The 23,027-nt window shown below is 37.7% G+C and overlaps 1 long non-coding RNA gene across 1 annotated transcript; it reads right to left on the reverse strand.

The window, feature by feature from the left end:
- Nucleotides 1-5,923: 5,923 nt before the first annotated feature.
- LOC125145246 lies at nucleotides 5,924-12,304 on the reverse strand. Its single transcript, XR_007143592.1, has 3 exons — nucleotides 12,182-12,304; nucleotides 9,579-9,624; nucleotides 5,924-6,301 (listed from the first exon to the last, which is right to left on the reverse strand). It is a non-coding gene; the product is annotated as an uncharacterized LOC125145246 (long non-coding RNA).
- Nucleotides 12,305-23,027: the final 10,723 nt, after the last annotated feature.

Below are 23,027 nucleotides of genomic sequence, written 5' to 3' on the forward strand. Positions count from 1 at the left end.
TTTTTCTTTATATTGTTCATTGGATTGTTGTACAGAAATAAAAGCCTCGTACATTTGACTCCTATCCCTGAGGATTTGTTATCCCAAAGCAAAAGTTGCCGTATTCAGTTTTTCTGAAATGTTCTCAAGTTCATTTTGTTTCAGTCTCTGAAGAGCTTCTGTATAATCTTCTTATATGCTGCTTTTTCAGGATTAAAGTAAAGTACAATGTTCTCTGAGGATATTTCTGTCAGGATTTCCCATTGCTCTTTATTAGCTTCTGTATCACCATGGAGATTACAGAACGCCACACAGTCAGTGAAATAATCACTAGTTTCCTTCCCTGATGGACAGAACCAAGCGAAATGATCGGAGCAGTGGAACACTGCCATCTGGACATCCATTGGGTGATTAGGATATTTATGGGTTTCACTGTCCACAGATTCTGTCTTTGTCAAAAGAAAATCTGCAAAGTCATCATTAAGTAAGTGTGTTCAGATCTGCTGGAGTCTTCTTCAGTTGTAATCTACCTTGCTTTGTAGTCCATCATTATCATTTTTTGTAGAAAGGTTTCCACTAAGTCTTTCTCTACAAGGCTTCTTCCAGTGTAATGATGCTATTAGAAAAACATTTAAAAAAATGTCTTCGTAAATGTAATTAAATAGCAGGTAAATAACAACACAGGGGCATTAATCTCATGTCTTCTAATGTGTCTGTAGTCTATTAAGTACTAAAATAACTTAATAATGTGTGTGTGTATATGGGTGTGCCCTCCGAAACGGTTTTGAGACGGATATAAATCCGATCGTTCAAACCACTTCAGGAGGTGGTCTGGGATGCATTTCAGATGAAACTGGACAGGTGTAAATAAATGTGGTTGTTCAAGCCACATACGTCAGCGCTATACTCCTCCCAAATGGAAGTACGTCACTTGCAGGTGACTAGCAAGTCGTGCATCGCGCCAGAAACAAATATGTTTTCCCACCAGTGCTGGCTCCGATCTTTCACCCAGGTGTCTCGTTTGGTCTTAAAATGCACTGCTGCCGCCAGCGAAAATGCAGCAAACAGTAATTCCATGTAAATGGAACAGTTTTAACAAATCAGATAGCTATCGGATCAGAGAAAACACATGAAGTGACCAGGTGACCAGGTTTACTTTGTAAACCACTTTTAAGTTTATTTTCCTAAAGCAGCACAAGTTTAAAGGCTTCAGTATGCTTTAATCAGTTTTCTATGTTGCTTTGCACATAGTATTTGCACCCCTCAACCTTGTCCAACCTTGGAGCAGATGTGACAGTGTGGTGTTGTGAAGCACAGTGACACCAACATGAAGTGTGATCTGACTTCATAATCCACACACTGATTAGAGGAAACGGTGTAAAATAATGTACAGGATGTAAAGAGGTGAAAATTAAAGTTATTCATGAGCACAAAACAGGAAGTGGCATTTAGGTCATAAGTAAAGAATACAGAGAGACAAATGTCATCTTGTAAAATCAAGACACCTGAAAGAATTCAAGCAAAAGTCTGTGTTTGTTACACTGCTGTAAGTGTGTCTATTATTAAATAACTTTTCTTAAAGCTACTTAGAGACAATGTCCATTGTTAAACGTGTTCTACAAATAAAATAGTACTGAATTGAATTTAACTGAATTGAATTCAATGAACTTGTTAACAATAAATATGATTAGACGTCTGCACCTTATTCATCCAACCAAATTGGCACTGCAGATAAAGGTTGAAGAATACTCCACTCTACTGAGCAGGTACCAATTGATACAAAGCAAGTTAACAGATAAGCTTTGGAACTACGCTATGCAGACATCAACTTACGTGAGAAACAGGTGTTATGGTAGGCACACAAAGACAATGTTGTATGAGTTGCTCGCAGGAAAGAAGCCAAACATTTACAAAATGCAAAAAGTAGACTCTAGATGTGAGCAAGGTGTTTTTATTGGCTATGACAAAAACAGCCCAGCTTATCTAGTGTATTATGCTAACACAGAGAAGGTACAAAAGGTAAAGTTCATAGAGAGGAAAACCAAATAAAGGGAAACACAAACATTTGAGTCACACACAGAACACAGGACTGCATATCCTAGCAGTGATGTTAAATTAAATGTTGATGAAAATGTGAAAAATGTACCAGGTCACGGTTATACAAAGTGATGATTCTGAGACTTTGCCTGAACAGACTGAATGCACACAGCTGGGTAAAGTTGCTGACTCTGTAATCAGAAGAAACCCACTATGAACCAGGAGGAAACCAGCTCATCCTTTTTTCAAAAACAAAATTTTGTCTTAAATCAGATGGATGTTAAGACAGCTTATTTGCATGCACCAGCTGACTGAGATTTATATGGAACAACCAGAGGGATATGAGCAAATGTCAGAGACATTGGAAAAGCTAGTATGCAGGTTAAAGAAATTTCTCAATGGTCAAATGCAATCAGGCAGAAACTGGAATGCTATGTTATATATGTTTAACTGAGATTAGTTTTACACAGAACCCAGTTGATAACTATGTGTATACAAAGGAAAAAATACTTTTCTATGTCGCTTTTGGACATGGATGTCTGCCAAATGCCATTAATGTAAATGTAAAATCACAATGAATAAATAATCTTGATAATACGGGTTGACTACTTAATCATAGCAGTTAACAGTGAGAGTTCTGAAAAGTGTAAAGGGAACGCTCACTGAAAAATTCAAAATGAAAGATATTTGGATGTTGAAATATTTTCAAGGAACAACCAGAAAGTCTAGTTAAAATGACACAGGACAGATATGTGAGGAAACTACAAGATCAATTTGAGCTGCAAAATTTTAAGTCTAGACTCCATGTGTACCAAAACTTAAAAAATTTAAAAGATTAAAGAGCCAAGAGCGTACAGGGAGGAAGTAGGAAGTTTAATCAGATATAACTAGATTTCACCAGATATAAGTTATATAGGGCTTATTTATTATAAATGTATATACATTTACAGCATTTGGCAGACCCCCTTATCCAGAGTAATGTACAAAAGTTCTTTGAAGTCTCTATCAATAAATATATGGTTCACTAGGACACAGACTAAAGAAACGGTCAGTCTGAAATTTCTTTAGGAAATATATAATTTTTTAAAAATAAATAAACAGGAAAACAACAAGTAAGTAAAAAAATTAGTAAAAAAAAAGTAAAAAAATTGAGCAAGATTTTCACTTACTGAAGACAAAATCACTATGGGATATCCATATTAAATCTAATGTACAATCAACCTACAAAATTAGGACACCCCATGAAAGCCTGTGGGGTTTTCTTGTATAGGCAATTTGGTACAGTTAAATAGGCATTTGGTCTTCATTTTAACAATATTGAAAGATTCAAGTGATATAACTATCTAATATATCGATTCACATCGATTCAACCATGTGTAGACCCCTTAGAGAATTTGTAGATTTTCTTTCGGACCTTTAATTGTCAAAGCTTTACAAAACATTACTAGGCAAACTCATCATCTTAATCATAAGCTTGATTTAATATCACACAAAGTAGATGTCACTGAAATAGAGGTCATACCTCAAAGTGATGACATCACAGACCTGTAGAACAGATTAACTGTCTTACCATGTTATCGACTCGGTAGAACTATTATTCTGACCACTAAAGACAGATTCACAGATAACCTGCCTGATCTGTCTCAACTTCTTACTGTACCCTTAAACACAAACGATCTAGATGTAATGACTAACTACATAATTAGAGGTTTGAAGAACTGCATACAGTACAAGTACAGAACAGTGGCTAGATTAACAAAAATTCTGATATCTGAAAACACCACTCCTTCACAGTTCACAGGACTTTAGGAGATTCTTCACTGATAAAATTAAACGTATCAGGAACAAACTAGTCGATGTTCAAATTAGACTAAGATGTGAGAGGTATCACCATGGTGAGATCCAAAGAGCTCTCTGAGTCGTTCAGAAAGAAGATTGTTGCTGTTTATGAATCTGGTAAGGGATATAAAAAGATCTCAAAATCATTTGTAATCAGCCATTCCACTGTCTGAAACTCATACTACTAACATGGCCAGGTCAGGCCATCCGAGCAAATTCACCACAAGAACAGACCTCAAGATGATTAAAAAGAGTCTCCAAAAACCCTAAAATATTATCACGGGTTTGCAACAGTTTGTCAAAGTGCATGAATCTACAATCAGGAAGAGACTGCACAGCTTTAATTACCATGCAAGGTGCGGAAGAAGGAAACCTTTGCTGTCTAAGAAGTTTGAGAATGATGTGGTTATATAACAATGGAAAAATGTGGTTTAATATATATAATTATATAGCCATAATAATGTGGTTTAATAATAATGGAAAAATGTGCTTTGGACAGAAGAATCTAAAATGTAATTATTTGGAGACCATAACAGATTGGTTATTGTATAACTACCCACATTTAATGCATTGTTTGTAATAAAGTGCTTAAAGAGTGTATATTGAATGAATGTAGATACACTGTATATGGGATGAATAATAATGAATTGTTATTAATTAAAAACATAATTATAACACCAGCCATAATTGTAAATACCATAAATGTACAGTTGAATAAATGCAACTATATATATATGTGTATGTGTGTGTGTGTGTGTGTGTGTGTGTGTGTGTGTGTGTGTGTGTGTGTGTGTGTGTGTGTGTATATATATATACGTATATATACGTATATATATATATATATATATATATATATATATATATATATATATATATATATATACGTATATATATATATATATATATATATATATATATATATATATATATATATATATATATATATATATATATATATACACATACACATACACATACACATACACATACACATACACATACTGGTGAGTAGACTTTAATTATAGAGAAACACTCATCATCATCATCATCATCATCATCATCATGTGCAAAACAACAAAACACTTGTCTTAAACAATTTTATTACAGGTAAGTATGATTGTATGAACAGCTTTACAGGTAAATGGTAAATTAGCCATTGTTTGTAATATTGTTTTAGAGCATATAAAATCTATGTATGTGAAATCTGAATAATAAATGAAACTTGAATAAATGAAATGTACAAGCAAATATATATGATATAAAATCAACTTCACTTGTTAATTTTAATTAGCAAATGGCTAAATAAGTGCTTAATATTCATTAAGAAAGCTTAGGAAACACTTTAAATAAGTGACAGTATGAACTCTCCATAGCTTCAGCTTATGTACTACTTTTTTCTTTTTGAATGAGCCAGATAACCAACACAAGCAGTAACGCCACCAAATGTACACAGAACTTTACCAAGTATGCCATATCCCATTAAACTGCCAACTGCCCAGCCAACAACTGCCCCAACAATTGCACCAAAACATATATACTGTGCTATTTTCTATATTTCGAAACAAAATAAGCAAAAACAGCAACCATAGCCACAATAGTAAAGGCACTACCTCCAGCTGCACCTTCTGCTGCACCTCCAGCTGCAACTCCTGCTGCAACTCCTTCTGCACCTCCTGCTGCAACTCCTGCTGCACCTCCAGCTGCACCACCAGCACCACTACTAGCAGCTACACCTCCAGCTGCCCCTCCTGCTACAACTCCAGCTGCAACTTCTGCTGAACCTACAGCTGCACCAGCAGCAGCACCACTACCAGCAGCTACACCTTCAGCTGCACCTCCTGCAGCAACTCCAGCTGCATCACCAGCAGCACCACTACCAGCAGCTACACCTTCAGCTGCACCTCCTGCAGCAACTCCAGCTGCACCACCAGCAGCACCACTACCAGCAGCTACACCTCCAGCTGCACTTCCTGCTGCAACTCCAGCTGCAAATCCAACTTCAGAAGCAGCAGCTACAGCAGCACCACTATTATCTTGTCTTGGTTCTTCTTTTGTTTGTTTTTGTTCTTCCTCCATTCTCTTCATCCTGTTTTCACCTCCATTCTTCTCCTCCTCCTGTCGAATTTTTTTTGCTTCATCAAACGTCTTACTGCTTCCTCCATTGTTCTCAATCATTCTGTCTATCTTCTGCAGCAGCTCACAGACCTGATCTCTGTTCCCCAGGTCTTTGTTTTTGAATACATAAAGTCCACCTCCACACTCCTGTACAAGCTCACAATAAAACTTGTTCTTTTTAATGAGTTCGTCTACATTTGCTCTCTTTAACTGGTCTCCTTGGGTGGTGATTTGTGACAATTCAGACTTTTGTAATGGTGACATATTCTGTGTGAGATTCATCATCAGTTTGTAGATAATCTCTATAGCTGATCACTGCAGAGAAGAGAAACTGAAAATAAACAAAAAATGCATTTATTGAGGTAATGACTCCTATTCAATCAACAAATATTATAAAATACAATACAAGTACACACAAATACAAATAACTCATCTATGGAATGAGAACAGAGTTAGTAGAACCTGAATCTAAATGTGTCATTTAAAAAACATTCATAGTACTCTAAAAAAACATGCAAACACATGCAAACTGGTGAACCCATTTTCCCTTTACCATCTGTAAGCTCACTGATGGTAGCTTCACATATTACTTAATTTTAATTTGTTGCACTGCTTGTTCTAAACTAAAATTATTTCCATGTTCTTGCTTCAGTTCCTGTTAAAATAACATGTAAGCAATTTCTGCAATTGTGGGGAAATTATTTTTCATCAGCAAATCTAGCTTTACTTTAGCATAAGATGCGGTCAGAAGAACCTCAGCAAAAACCCAGGAGACTAAGTTTAAATGTTTATCAAATCTGTTTAAATGCTTTTTTAATGCTCACATTATAGTAAGTACTAGTTCCTAAGGACAGGTCCCAATTCCCAAGGTGGTTTCCCATGAGATTTGTTAGCAACCCTTACAGTTCAAATCTCCTTTTTGTTTCTTATATGAAACAGGTTATTATTCATCATCACAGTCTTCCTTCAACATAAGAGTGAATTAAAATTACTAAATTATAATTAATATTTCACTATTTTGATGTTGAATAATAACCTGTTTCATATGAGAAAAAAGGAGGATTTATGTTAATCAAGCTGTATGACATGGCAACCTCTCAAGCCAAGCTGGACACAGCGACCTATGTGGCCTTTGGTCATCCAATCCTAACAAGGTGGCTTCCTGACTACCAGCATGAAAGACTAAAACTGTTGTCTAACCTTGTAGGTTTAGAGAGCATTTAACCCACAGGGGATGTAGTGGTGCAGGAGCAGGAGCAGTAGCTTAAAGGCAGGGCTATGTCATCAATCTTGTACTTTGGTGCCAAGCACACAGAACATTACACCTGGTAGTATGAGTTCATTTCTGTGTGTGTTATATTTCACAATGTTTTTTGTTTATTTGTTTAACCATGTTTCTTTGTTTCTTTCCTTTCTCTGCCCAGTCGTGTCATTTCCTGTTTTCTGCATGAGTCATGATTATTCTCATCTTTATTTTACATCATGAAGACTGGGTACAGATTTATACATATCCAGTAGTCTAGAAATAAATGTGTGTCCATGGAGAATGATACCAGCAACCAACATGCTCTCCCTGCACCAATCCCCCAAGGGAGTTGTGAGGACACACTATCAGTCTTAGCAGTGAAAAGGACTTGGAATATTGTGCGGTACAGCCTCAGTGGTGAACTCTGCAGGGAAGGGACCCACATTGGACTCTGGCTGGAATTCTGCTGACCCTGTCACCCTCTTAGTAAGTGGTGAACAGTGGGGAACCTGTTTGTCAGCCTGGAACCCCCTAAAAAAGGTTAACTCTGTGCAAGGTGATTACAGACGTGAGTCTCTACTAATCTCTATTAAGCACTTTGCATTAGTAGAAAATAATGTTTAACCAGTAAATAACTATAATGTAATTTTTATTAGTAGAAACCCAGGCAGGTCTCATAAAAATGTCAAGCACAACTATGTCCCAAAAAACCTGAAACCATCCCAGAATGTTCAGCCATTGGACAAGAGAGACATTGCTTGGGAAACAAGAAAACAATTGACAGGAAGATTTTACAAGGAAAATGTAGAAAATAGTCAGTCATCTATGTAGATGGAGCATGCTAATATATTTCTACATAGCATTAAAATGTTGCACAATGCTTACTGTGGTCTGTTTCATTACTATTGTGTTTGATACATGGTTTAGAGCAGGGGTCGGCAACCTTAAACACTCAAAGAGCCATTTGGACCCGTTTTCCACAGAAAAAAAAACACAGGGAGCCACAAAACCCTCTTGACATCTAAAATGAAGATAACACTGCATATATCGTTTTTTACCTTTATGGAAAGTATAGAAAAAACTGTAGTGTGTTGCATTTATGAAATCATTGAACTGCTACCGAGTAAAAACTAAATTTTATTTCTGCAGGCAAACAAAAATATTTTGAACAGTTTGAACTAACCTTAAGAAAAAAGATGCTGGGTTGAAGGTTACTTTCAAATAAAATGTTCAATGTCTAATTGAGTCATCTTCGTATTCATGACATCAAAATTTTAACTTGCAGCAAAACAAAAATGCGTCTGCTTCTGTGTGTCGGATTTCGCAAGTCGGCAGTTATGACGCATATTTTGAGCAACAAAAAAAATTAAACACGGTTTATTTTAATGTTACAAGAGCAACATGATCATAGAATTTAGAATTAATTTTTTTTAAAAACTAAAATAACTAAAATAAAAAAAATTTAAATTAAATATTTATTTTCCAAATCCACAGGGAGCCGCAGCAAAGGGATGAAAGAGCCACTTGCGGCTCCGGAGCCGCGGGTTGCCGACCGCTGGTTTAGAGTAATACTAAACTGTATAGACATTGCATTGCATTACATTACATTATGAGGACACATATGGTTTGAATCCTTTCAATTGTTAAAACTGGAGTAATATTCATTCATTCATTCTCTACCGCTTATCCGAACTATTCTCGGGTCACGGTGAGCATGTGCCTATCTCAGGCATCATCGGGCATCAACGCAGGATACACCCTGGACGGAGAGCCAACCCATCGCAGGGCACACACACACACTCATTCACTCATGCAATCACACACTACGGACAATTTTTCCAGAGATGCCAATCAACCTACCATGCATGTCTTTGAACCGGGGGAGGAAACCGGAGAACCCGGAGGAAACCCCCGAGGCACGAGGAGAACATGCAAACTCCTCACACAAAAGGCGGAGGCGGGAATCGAACCCCCAACCCTGGAGGTGTGAGGCAAACGTGCTAACCACTAAACCACCATGCCCCTCTGAAATATACTGTTGCTAATGTGACATGCTCATGCTGGTTTCATGCTGGTTCAGTCTCTTGTCATTTCAAGACTAGACTACAGCAACTCACTGCTAGCAGGTCTACCTATGAACACAATTCATCTTCTGCAAATGATCCACAATGCAGGTGCACGACTTGTTTTCAACCTGCCTATGTTCTCACATACCACCCCACTGCTGCACTATAATGATATTGTTTGATTTTAATAATTATACCATACAAAAGAAAGTCCAATGACACAATGGTTCTACTTCTACTCAACTCAATTGTAACTGCAAATGTTGACATCAGTTTATTAATTGTATATTAATTACCTGTTAGCACGGTCTAGAATTGTTGCAAACCTCAAGTCTTGCAGTCCTGAAGGTAAAAACACCAAATGAGTTATTAGGTGTAACTGAGCTCATTATAAAATGAAATGAAAATGGCATCAATTACAGTGAATGAGCTCTGTGATTAAGAGCAGCAGATTTTCTTATTGAATTGTTGTATACAGAAGTCACCCGGATTAACAGCTCAGTTTCACTACTAAAAACTTTCTTTCAAGCTTTAAGAGTAAAGATGTTCACAGCTTTATCTGTTCAGCAACATAGACAATGTGACGATGCAATACAATAAAGAAATATGATTTGTTGTGCTGCTGTTCTGTATTTACCTAAACATTAATAATATGTTTGAAGAAATCCTGAAATTTGGGGGTACTACATCATCAACCCGGTCTTCCACCAGCGTGAAGTTGGCCCCCCACCCAACGCAAAACGTCAGCAAAATAGTCTCGGCCCCCCACCCAACGCAAAACTTCAGCAAAATAGTCTCGTTCGTTTGTGCTCCGTTTGTGGTGGTTTGTTTTGCAAAAATTTTCGTTTGTGCTGCTTTGGTTTCTTAGATATTAAAAGAATAATTATAGTAAAATCTAGGTCACTCAGCCCCCCGTCCCCCCACCTGCTCCAAATTGAACCAAAATAGTCTCACTCGTTTGTGCTTCGTTTATGCTGGTTTGTGCTGTTAAAAGTTCAGTTTGAGCTGTTTTTGTTTTTATAATATTAAACACTGAATTATTGGCCGATGATGTCATCAGCCCCCCCCCCCACGCACCAAATTTACCCAAAATAGTCTCATTCGTTTGTGTTTTGTTTGTGCTGGTTTGTGCTGCTAAAAGTTTTGTTTGTGCTGTTTCGGTTTATTAAATATTAAACATTTTATTAGGTCGTCATTCTAAGGTCACTCAGCCCCCCACCTGCTCCAAATTCAACAAAAACGGTCTCGTTCGTTTGTGCTCCGTTTGTGCTGGTTTGTGCTGCTAAAAGTTTCGTTTTCTTCTGTATGGACTGCACAGACCTACACCACATACTGTACACACACTTCTAATATACATCAACTTCTATCAATCTATCAACTTCTTTACATGTTGCTTACATTCATCAAACTGTTTACATGCTTACTGTTTACAAACTGTTTACATGTTGTTTTGCACACTTTTTTACTTTTTTGCTCTTGGCACACACTGTCTAACATTTCAGTCATTTTGCTCATACTATACAATATTTCAGTTGTTGCTGTTTTTGCACACTTATACACTATCTCAGGGACCTTCTGCTTAAGAAACTGTGTTCATTCTAGTATTACTGCACGCAATATTGTCTGAACTTACAGTATTTACATATAGTATTGACACTGGTCAATTGCGCTGATTTTTGTTTACGGTCTTTTGTGTGCTGTCTTTTTTGTATTTTGTATATTGTCTTGTAACCTTTTGTCCTGCACTGTCTTGTCTGTCTTGTTTGTATTGTCCTGCACTCTTTGCACTAGGTTGCACAGTTGCACTTTATGTGGCTAAGACTACTTACTAAGTCCTAGCTATGTCTGTGTTTTATGTGGCACCTTGATCCTGGAGAAACGTTGTCTCATTTCACTGTGTACTGCAACAGCTAAATATGGTTGAAATGACAATAAAAGCTTCTTGACTCTTGACTTGACTCCGGTTTATTAAATATTAAACATTTTATTAGGTGGTCATTCTAAGGTCACTCAGCCCCCCGCCTGCTAAAAATTCAACAAAAACGGTCTTGGTCGTTTGTGCTCTGTTTGTGCTGGTTTGTGCTTCTAAAAATTTTGTTTGTGCTGTTTCGGTTTCTATAATATTAAAATAATATTAGGTGGTCATTCTAAGGTCACTCAGTCAAGTCAAGGTAAGATATACATGGCAAACCAAATCACATTAAATAGTTGCATTCACTAAACTGTTATCTATTTACCGTGCACTTTCAGCTTTTAACGGACGCAGCGATTAGTGGAATGTAACAAACTCCAAAGGTAAGTGTTTTTACTTGGTACTCTATGTTCTTATGTGAAAAACAGCAGTAATAATAACACTGTCATAAATGCATGCACCAATAAGCATATAAACATATACAGTACCAGTCAGAACTTTGAAAACATTAAGATTGTTCAAAGTCTCTTAAGCTGTATGTATATACATCAAAAATATAGTAAAAACAGAAATGTTGTGAAATCTGTTCTCTGAATATAAAGTAGTGTAATTTATTCCTGTGATCAAAGCTGAATTTATTATATCATAAATACAATAAAACAGTGTAATATTATGGTATTTTGCTGACAAGAGCGAATTTATTTACTATGTAGTCATATAATTTTAGAGTTTATATAAAACTCTTCTTGTTTTAAATACTACCTTTTAACTGTTTCCTTAATAAGCTATTTCCTTTTTTTGTTACATTTTTTATTTCTGGTGTGTTATTTAGACTGATGTGTGTTCCAGCTTTTTCTGTGCTGCGGTTTATTTCTGTGATTTCTCTGATTTTTTTTTACATGCAGCCTTCCGTTATTTATTATTAACAAATAAATGTTAACACATTAAAATTTAGAATCATTCATAAAAGAATTCATTGTAACCTACCTTGTGAGAAAAGATTTCAGACAAATGTTTTGCTCTTTTGAAAGTCGCCTTGTGAATGAGGAGTTGGAAAAGTGCTTTTGGTTTCTCTTAGCAATAGGGTTTCTACTACAGTGGCAGAGAAGTGTGAAAGAACATAGCAAATCAGAAAACAAAATAAAAATCACAAAACATAATAACAAATCAAAAAAACAATATGACAATTCAGAAAACACAACGACTATATATACAAAAAAAACTAAAGAAAATACATAGTTCATAGATTATAATATATAAGTATAGGTTATAAATGGAATTCTTACCACTGATTGGAAGAGATATCCACCACTCAGTATATACATGAAATACTACACCAGATTTCACCACATTATTTATGTCCAGAATACAGAAAACAGAAATGTATAGAAAGAACAAACCCAGATTGCTCATTAGCATCATTAATGTTCCAGGGACACCAAGACTGTTTACACTGAAAAACTACAAAACAGAAAGTTGTATGCAGGGATATACTTGTTTATTTGCAGAAAAAAGCACTGTGACATTTTACAAAATTCATGTATTGTTTATTTTTAATTGTTTGTTTATTGTTTATTTAAGTGTATAACATGGTTCGTTCTGTGTCTAGGAGAGCAGGTTCACAGCTGAGCATCAGACACAGAAGTTATCATAAGAACACAGAATACTGAGGTTTCTGACCTGTCCCACACACAGGTAAGATTAATAAATCTAACTGATTTTTTAATTTTTTCCTCTTTCAGCCAATAAGACTTTGTCATACAATCACACCAAAAAAAAAAAAAAATGTAAGATGTTTTTAATCTTCCCATGATTCATGTTCACTATAAAAGCAGAACAAATGGGACACTGTATATCAAGTGCTAAAACATCTAATTACATCTGTATGTTTTCCCTAGGACATGTACTGTAGTAGAGGTCAGTGTTAAAATTATATGTATGATCTTTGGATCCTTCCGCAGTCCAATGTTAGAATCTTTTTTTGTGATACCTTTTTAATGATCGTTCAAGATACAGTAGATAGAGTTCAAAATAAAATTACATCTGGTTATAAAGGCCTGATTTTGGTTTTAAAATAATGCTCTCAGATTCAGAGGATGAACATCCAGGTACTTAAGAAAATGTTGCAGAACTCAGCTAGTTATAGCAAGAGTGTAATGGTTCAGTTTAATTGTTAATTGTAAAGAGATGATTTTGGTTATATGTTGAGCTTTAAGCGCCCTCTGGTGGCGCGGATTGGGATGGTAACCCGTATTTCAAGTGTTGAGTTGTTAAGTCTCACGGCTCGTACAGTGAAGTTGTGACCGCATAAGGCTGTAAGTCGCTATTATTTGTCATATAAATATAAAGTTTAGTAGGTTAAAGATATTTTACAGTAAATTCATTAATCTAGAGATGCAAATATTGCTAAAATCAAACGTAAAGTGCAAAGAATTAGCATTAGGTAGCGCTGTATGATAGCGGTCTTTTGTTTTGCTAACCAGGTAATTTGGATTTCGTCTATACAAGCCATTGCCTAAAACTAATGACATATTTACCAGATACACATGACGTTTAATGCTTAATGTGTTGATTTAATGTTTCTTTTGAATGTTTTAGGTATATTTTTTTGAGGTATATTCATCTGTATACTTCTGCCAATAATGCGTATGATTAAGTATGACTAACAGTAATAAATCTGTTGTGTCAACTAATCATCTAGTTATCAATTTGCAATGGTAGAAAATGGGTTATATTTTTAATAGCAAAGAATGTTGACTAGGCTGATAAATAAATGTGAATTTAAATACACATGGGATCATCTGTAATTTATATTTCTATTTTATATATACATAAAATATCTATTGATCTAATATTTACATATAAGCATGATGGAAATCTTGTTTTATTTCAACATGAGTTATTTAAATTGTTGATTTATTAAAAATTCCCATTTCTAGCCTTCTAAGGTTAGCAGGAGCTTTTATTTTGACACTGTAAACCGGATGTAACGGGGTTTTTTTTCATTGTCCATTCTACCAGTGTAGCACAAGTGGCGCGTATAATGAAAGTGGCGCGTATAATGAAAGTGTTAGGAGTAAATACTGATTTAGTAAGTAGTTTATTTTCAGTGGGAAAGTTGTACGTTTAAGCACAAAAATATAGTGATGGCGAAGTGAAGCTTTCTTGAAGCAGGGAATCTTTCAACCCAATTGTATTAGAAAAAGGTTCATTACTCGAAGCTTTTCAGATCAGAGCTCGATGACGACCTCTGCTGGTGAAAGCGCTATCACAGAAAGTTCCACAACCAAACAACGAAGCAAAAATTAATGGATTGACAAATTAAGGATAGATTAATAAATAAATGAATCAATATATTAAATGCATGACTAAATGCATGTTCCATTGAATACGCATGGCAACTCCAAACAAAAATGTAATAAAGATAACTTTTTGTACTATTTGTATACAACACAGCTGCAAATGCTTTGGTAATACAAATGTACAGTTTTTGTCATGCTAATAAAGCACACTTAAATCGAAATTAAAAGAGAGAGAGGGAGAGAGAGACTGTGTTCCTATTTTGACAATAATAAAATAATTATTTAAATAATTATTTAATTATTCTAATAATTAAAACTGAAACAATTGAATAAAATTAAAAGTAGGCTTTAACCTTGGCTGTTGGGCTGTTGGCTACATCTTGGACAGAGGATCCGGCACTGTGATGCTTTGCACAAAAATGTCTCAACATGGATGATGTATTATTATTATTATTATTATTATTATTATTATTATTATTATTATAGGCCAGCCGCGGGGAGCAAATCAAACACTGGACCTAAAAACAGATTAAGGATAGACCTTGTCTCAAAAGTATAAAGTGTGAACCATTTAAAAAAGATCATGGTATTAAGCGGTGCACAAAAGGCTTTTCTTGCATTCCTATATTTTTCAACTTATTACTACTATCCAATAAATATATATGACAAAATATACAACATGAAATGTTACATTGAATCGTATAATTGCCCAATGATGAGTGAGATTTAAGTTCTAAATATAGGCTTCACAACAAAACCATATATATATCCACCTTATTGGGCGAAATCAAATGAAAGTGTTCCCATATTTCAGAACGCGATCTTTTTGTAACAGGCTCCATTAACAACTCGCAGCACTAAGCTCTAAACTCGCTATACAGTAATAGATTCCGTGTAACGCAATACTCCAATACAACACAAGGGGGCGCTGCGTGTCGTGCACAATTTTGAACCTTTGAATCAGATAACGAAACAGTGACGTGGGTGTGTGTGAAACGAAGCTTCGGACGTCATTGGTCACGTGATTTTGCCATTATTACGAATCAAGCTTCGATACAAAGCTTCACATCACTACCCCACATCCCATATGCGAATCTAGAATTTTTATTCTGTTAATTCTTATTTCTTTTATTATTCGTTATTTCCTTTATCATTAATTATGTTTACCATCTGCTCTATGTTTATGTTCTGTAAAGCTGCTTTGAGACAATGTCTATTGTAAAAAGCGCTATACAAATAAACTTGAATTGAATTGAATTGAATATGCGAAATCTGAATAAAAAATGAGACTTGAACAAATGAAATGTACAAGAAAATATATATGATATAAAATCAACTTCACTTGTTAATTTTAATTAGCAAATGGCTAAATAAGTGCTTAATATTCATTAAGAAAGCTTAGGAAACACTTTTAATAGTGACAGTATACTGTCAATAGCTTCAGCTTATGTACTACTTTTTTCTTTTTGAATGAACCAGATAACCAACACAAGCAGTAACGCCACCAAATGTACACAGAACTTTACCAAGTATGCCATATCCCATTAAACTGTCAACTGCCCAGCCAACAACTGCCCCAACAATTGCACCAAAAACTATGAAAAAATATATACTGTACTCCTTTATAAATTACGAAACAAAATAAGCAACAATAGCCACAATAGTAAAGGCACTACCTCCAGCTGCAGCAGCAGCAATACTAGCAACAGCAGTGGCACCACCACTGTCAACACCTCCAGCTGCTCCAGCAACTGCACCAGAAGCAGTAAAAGGATCTTGTCTTTGTTCTTCTTTTGTTTGTTTTTGTTCTTCAGGTATTCTCTTCATCCTGTTTTCTCCTCCATTCTTCTTCTCCTCCTGTCAGATTTTTACTTCCTCAAACATCTTACTGCTACCTCCATTGTTCTCAATCATTCTGTCTATCTTGTGCAGTAGCACACATTTTTGAATACATAATGTGAATGGGATGTGGTCGCCTAGTGGGGGATGTGGTAGCCTAGAGGTTCAGGTGCTGGACTACCAATCGGTTGTTAGTTCAGTTCCCACATCCAACAGGCTGCCACTGTTGGGCCCCTGAGCAAGGCCCTTAACCCTTTTCTTTGTGGCATTTTTATGTTTGGGGCAGAAACCTCCTAGAGTGAGGAAAAGGGGACTTTTATTTTGACCTTAGAGCACCCTAAAACAGGATGGCCTACTGAAGTATAAGAGCCAAGCCAGGAAGTAGAACAGGGGCATGGATGTTAGTAATTATCTGTGTTTTAAGGACTGGTTCCAGATTGTTGGTTTTAATTGATTTGTTTGAAGTTGCTTATGATTTAATTGCAGTTCCAGATACAGCACGAAACCTGGGATCTGTGTTTACCCAATTTCCCCCTGGAGATTAATAAAGTATTCTGATTCTGGGTTTATGGGTGTTTTTTTGGACTGTTTTTTATTTTGGGGTTCCAGGAGGAAGCATTAAATGTTAATGTTTCTGATTTGATTTTGGTATCAATTTGGCATGTTTATCTGCTCATATCTGTTGTCTGCCAGTATTTTCTGATAACATGCTGTATTTGTCTTGCCATAAATTTTTCATAACTTCCCTGTGCCACTGGAGCACAAACAAATAAGCCCCAAAACATGGGGTAGGTGTACAGTGGGGAAGGTGTACTTTTCACCATAGGGCTTTCTCCTGGCAACTCCACCATGCAGGTCATCTGTGTTCAAGTGCTTCCTTATTGTGCTGAAAAACTGACTGACTATTTATTCACAAACAATGAGTCACTGTTGTGGAAACTTCCTTTAATAGACATTTTAATGTTTATAATGTGGCCAAATATTCAAGGACATGTAAACTTTTCATCAGGGTTGTTTAGTTGATTTCAGTTATCACTAGGTTTTAAAAAGGAATCAAACAACTATGTTATAATTATTGACTTGACCAGTTATTATTATTTTGCATTATCAGTCATATTTTTCAAATAAATGGCAATGTCTAACAAGTTCTTTCAGGTTATGCAAACTTTTGAGCACAACATAAACATGAACAGCTGGACATAGAGAAAGAAATCATATTCTCTCTCAGCTTTTGAGCCTTTTTTTTTTAGATTTTGGATTATCGTGACCAAAAGAGGGAGAAGCCTAGTGAAATGTGTCATATTTACTTCCATGTTGAGTAGAGCAGTGAATCTAGAAATGGCTCATGCAAACTCATACATCAAACCATAAGACGATTTATAGAAGAGGTCAGGTGATGCATATTCCTTCTAACAATGGACACAAACTGGTAGAAGCTAAAAGAGAACTACAAGATGAAATTGTTAGATGGAATAAGAAGATTGAGAAGTTTATGCTCCTGAAAGGTATCCAGTGTTCCTTCATCCTCCAGCAGCTTCACATCATGGTGCGGTGTGGGAAAGGTTGACCCTTATGGTAAGGAGGCACGTTCTCCTCTGTTGTACAAGAACAAACAGTTGACGATGAATTAAACATGATCTGCATGGAATGACACCTAACCATGTTCTGCTTCAAAAATGTTAAATTAATCACAACCTGCTTCTAAACCGACAGAGGGAATCCTCACCGGAGTTTTTTTTTCTGGTTTCTATGGACTTCTAATCAGCATGCACACTAATGCTGGTGTGAAGTATTGTTCCATTGTGTCTATACAGAGCCTTGCTATGTTGCCATTGTTTGCTTGACTGTATATGAGTCTGCTGGTTTCTCTTATTTTTTAATTTGTTTGCAATTGGGTTTTGCTTCTATGGTTGTGAATGTTTTTGACTGTACCTTCCTTTTGGATGTGTTGTCACTGGATTTTTCCATCAAATCTGTATATGGATCCCACACGTTCTGCCTTTGGGGCTTCATTACATGCAGTACGATGCAGGTGATAAGGTGTAGGACATGTGACATAATGGGGCTGATGGGAAAATGTAGTTTAATGCTACCATGACATATAAAAAAATGGATGAATGGATGTACTGATCACTATTATTATTAACAAATGATGTAGTGTAAATAATTAACAATAACACATTAATCTCTAAACCACCTTTAAACATAAAAAAAATAAGAAAATGCAGTTTGAAGAAGCAAATTCAATTAAATGCAAGAGACACTGTAATAATGAAGATGGTGAGTGTTGGAATAAATCTAATAGGAGTCTAGAATATTACCAGTATATTGCTGCATAAATATAACTTATCACATTAATCGCTGCATCTCATTACCCAATGCCTTTAACCACTGTGCTTCATAATGAAACTTTTATATACTAAATCCAGGTCATGAAATTGTAATTGTAAAACACTCACCGGGAGAACATGCAAACTCAACACACAAGGCGGAGGCGGGAATCGAACCCCCAACCCTCGAGGTGTGAGGCAAACGTGCTAACCACTAAGCCACCGTGCCCCCCGTGGTTATTTCATTTCAGTCAGGACCACTTGAGTCAAAATAAAGACAATTCTTTGAAATATTTACATTTTTTATTTGCAAGCTTATGAAATTTACATTTGGCGGTATGGCTCTGTTCTGAATTCCCCTTCTTTTTCATGAGCTCCATGAAAGCTAGTCAGGGAACAGCAGCAGCTTCATGGGGGGACAATCACCCATTAACTGGGAAAGCAGCCAGACACCCCCCCCCCCCCCCCCCAAAAAAAAAAAAACAACGGAAGGCCCAGTGCCTGTATACGATTCAAGGCTGCAGAAGACTCCAGATCATCATGAACATCATGCAATAACAATTTCCCAAGGAGCAACCAGAACCTTTAACGTTCCACTCCTGGTTCAGCTACCTTAGGGACAGCAGCAGAGGAGGAGAGCTAGCAGCAGCAGAAAAGGAGAGCTAGCAGCAGCAGAGGAGGAGAGCTAGCATAGCAGCAGAGCTAGCTCAATCACAAACAGAACACGAGAACCAAGTGCCCCCTCCCTGAATATCCCGAGTAGCCATCCCTCTAGGATCCATCCAACAACCCGACAAAGGAGACTTCCAAAAGATCCAACAAGAAATCCAGTCTTAACTTCCTTTTCCAACAATTTCAGGTTCTTTAACGGCAGAAAGCAAATTAAAGGCAAACTAATGAGTAGTCAACCAAACACTCCTGCGAAAAACTTGGATAAGTCCAGCTATTAAATAATTGAAGAAGCAGTGGTTAGGATGCTTCTCGGGGCCTTTCCAGCTTTGGAACATTTACTTTATTCATTTATGTTTGTTTGTTTGTTTGTTTGTATGTAACGAACAGAAAAAAATACAAGCAGGGCCAAGAGCCTTTGATCATCAATCCAAAGGTCACTATCTTTCGCTGGACACTGCTACAGAGAGGAGAGAAATTTAATCAAGCTTTTCATTTTCATTGCTGGCTAAAATTTAACCATGTCAAGTTAAGAAGTTAAACCATTTGCCAGTAAATATTTCCTGCATAACGTATCATAACAGCCTAGCGAGGCACAGCGTGACGCACCATAACGCCTAGCAAGTCATGGCATATCATAACTGCCTAGTAGGGCATAGCACAACATACCATAGCCTAGCGAGGCACCGTATAACGTAACAACGCATAGCAAGGCATGGCATAAGGCATCATAACGGCCTAGAGAGTCCTAGCACAACGCAACATAACGCCCAGCAATGCATGGCAAAAGGCATTACAACAGCCCAGCGAAGCACAGCCCAGCAAGGCATAACCCAGCGTTACGCAACCCGACACAGCCCAGCAAGGCATATCATAACGTAACGCAACACAGCCCAGCAAGGCATCGCATAACGCAACACAAAACAGCCCGGCAAAGCACAGCACAATGCAAAATAACGCCTAGCAAGGCACTGCATAACATATCACTACAGTCCAGCGAGGCACAGCATAACGCATTACAACAGCACCACACAACACAACATAGCACAGCAGGTTACAGCACAACATATAATAGCCAAGCGAGGCACAGCATAACGTAACAAAACGCCTAGCAAAGCACGGCCTAACGCATCACAACAGCCTAGTGAGGCACAGCACAACGTAAATGCTTAGCAGGCATGGCCTAACACATCATAACAGCCTAGTGAAGCACAGCACAACGCATCACAACAGCCTAGCGAGGTACACAGTGCAACGTAACCTAACATGGCCTAGCAAGGCATAGCATAACGCAACACAACATAGACTAGCGAGGCACAGCACAATATACTGTACCATAACACAGCCCAGCGAAGCATAGCACAACGTATCACAACACAGCCTATCGAGGCACAGCATAACGCATCACAACAGTCTAGCAAGGCACAACATATGGTAACGTTACCCAACACGGCCTAGCAATGCAACACAACATAGCCCAGCAAGGCACAGCACAACACACCATAACACAGCCTATCGAGGCACAGCCCGACGTATCACAACAGCCTAGCGAGGCACAACATAGCGTAATGTAACCTAACACGGCCTAGCAAGGCACAGCACAACGCAATAAAACAAGCCCAGCAAGGGACAGCACCAAGCACCATAACACAGCCTAGCGAGGCATAGCATAATGTATCATAACAGCCAACGAGGCCTAACATAGCGTAACATAACACATCTTAGCAGGGCATAGCATAACAGAACCTAACGTAGCTTGGCAGGGCGTAGCATAATGGAACCTAACATAGCTTGGCAGGGCATAGCATAACGGAACCTAACATAGCAGGGCATAGCATAACGTAACCTAACATAGCGTAGCAGGGCATAGCATAACGTAACCTAACATAGCCTGGTAAGGCATAGCATAACGTAACATAGCCTAGCAGGGCAAAGCATAAAGTAACCTAACATAGCCTAGCAAGGCATAGCATAACATGACATAACAAAGCCTAGCAAGGCATAGCATAACGTAACATAGCCTAGCAGGGCAAAGCATAAAGTAACCTAACATAGCCCAGTGAGACATAGCATAACATAACATAACCTAGTTGGGCATAACGTAACCCAACATAGCCTAGCAGGGCAAGGCATAAAGTGACCAAACATAGCCTAGCGAGGCATAGCATAACATAACATAGCCTAGCAGGGCATAACATAGCCTAGCAAGGGATAGCATAACGTAACCGAACATAGCCCAGTGAGACATAGCATAACAAAACGTAACATAGCCTAGCAAGGCATAACGTAACCCTATATAGCCTAGCAGGGCAAGGCATAAAGTAACCCAACATAGCCTAGCAAGGCATAGCATAACATAACATAGCCTAGCAGGGCATAACATAGCCTAGCAAGGCATAGCATACCATAACTTAACATAGCTTAACAGGGCATAGCATAACATAGCCTAGCGAGGCATAGTATAACGTAACGTAACATAGCCTAGTGAGGCATAGCATAACGTATCATAACAGCCTAGCGAGGCATAACAGGGCAACGTAACCTAACCTGGCCTAGCGAGGAATAGCATAACGTAACACAGCCTAGCAGGGCATAGTATACCGTAACCCAACATAGCCTAGAGAGGCATAGCATAACCCAACATAGCTTAACAGGGCATAGCATAATGTAACCTAACATAGCCTAGTGAGGCATAGCATAACAAGTCGTGCCCTAATGGTTAGAGAGTCTGACTTGTAATCCTAAGGTTGTGGGTTCGTGTCTTGGGCCAGCCACGATTGAGGTGCCCTTGAGCAAGGCACCGAACCCCCCAAATGCTCCCCGGGCACCGCAACATTAATGGCTGCCCACTGCTCCGGGTGTGTCTTCATGGTGTGTGTGTGTGTGTGTGTGTGTGCGCGTTCACTGCTGTGTGTGTGCACTTTGGATGGGTCAAATGCAGAGAACGAATTCTGAGTATGGTTCACCATACTTAGCCGTATGTCACATCACTATCACTTTCACCTAACATAGCCTAGTGAGGCATAGCATAACGTATCATAACAGCCTAGCGAGTCATAACATAGCGTAACGTAACCTAACCTGGCCTAGCCTAGCATAATGCAACATAGCCTAGCAAGGCGTAGCCTACCTAGCATAACAGACTGTACAACACGCCAGCCCGGTCGCTTCCGGCTCAACAAACGCACCATTAGACACGAACATGCGTGCCATATCGATTTACCATAAGTTCAAAGCTTCTTCAAAACCTCCCCTTCGGCTCGAGTATACCAATAGTAATCACGACCTCTTATAGTGCCATATCGCAAACACAAAAGGAGAGCTTGCGGTTTAATCTCTAATAGCCACCGAATTTAACTCGCAGCAGCAGCAATGCAGAGGAAACAGCCCCATAACATAACGAGCTGGCATAGCAAAGCATATCGAGGCATAGCATTACCTAGCATGAGGTAATCTAGCCTAGCAAATCAAGCATGGCATGACCCATCGTGACGTGCATAGCAAAAGCATAGCATAACCTTATCTTATAACATAGCGTAACATACAATAATATAACCTAGCATAGCATAACATGCATAGCATATCGAAGCATAGCCTAACGTAGTGTAGCATAACAGACTGTACAACATGCCAGCCCTTCCGGCTCAATAAACTCACTATTATACTGTACACGAACATGCAACTTCATTTTCG

The sequence above is a fragment of the Tachysurus fulvidraco genome, chromosome 7 (assembly GCF_022655615.1).
Source record: "Tachysurus fulvidraco isolate hzauxx_2018 chromosome 7, HZAU_PFXX_2.0, whole genome shotgun sequence".
Taxonomy (NCBI): domain Eukaryota; kingdom Metazoa; phylum Chordata; class Actinopteri; order Siluriformes; family Bagridae; genus Tachysurus; species Tachysurus fulvidraco.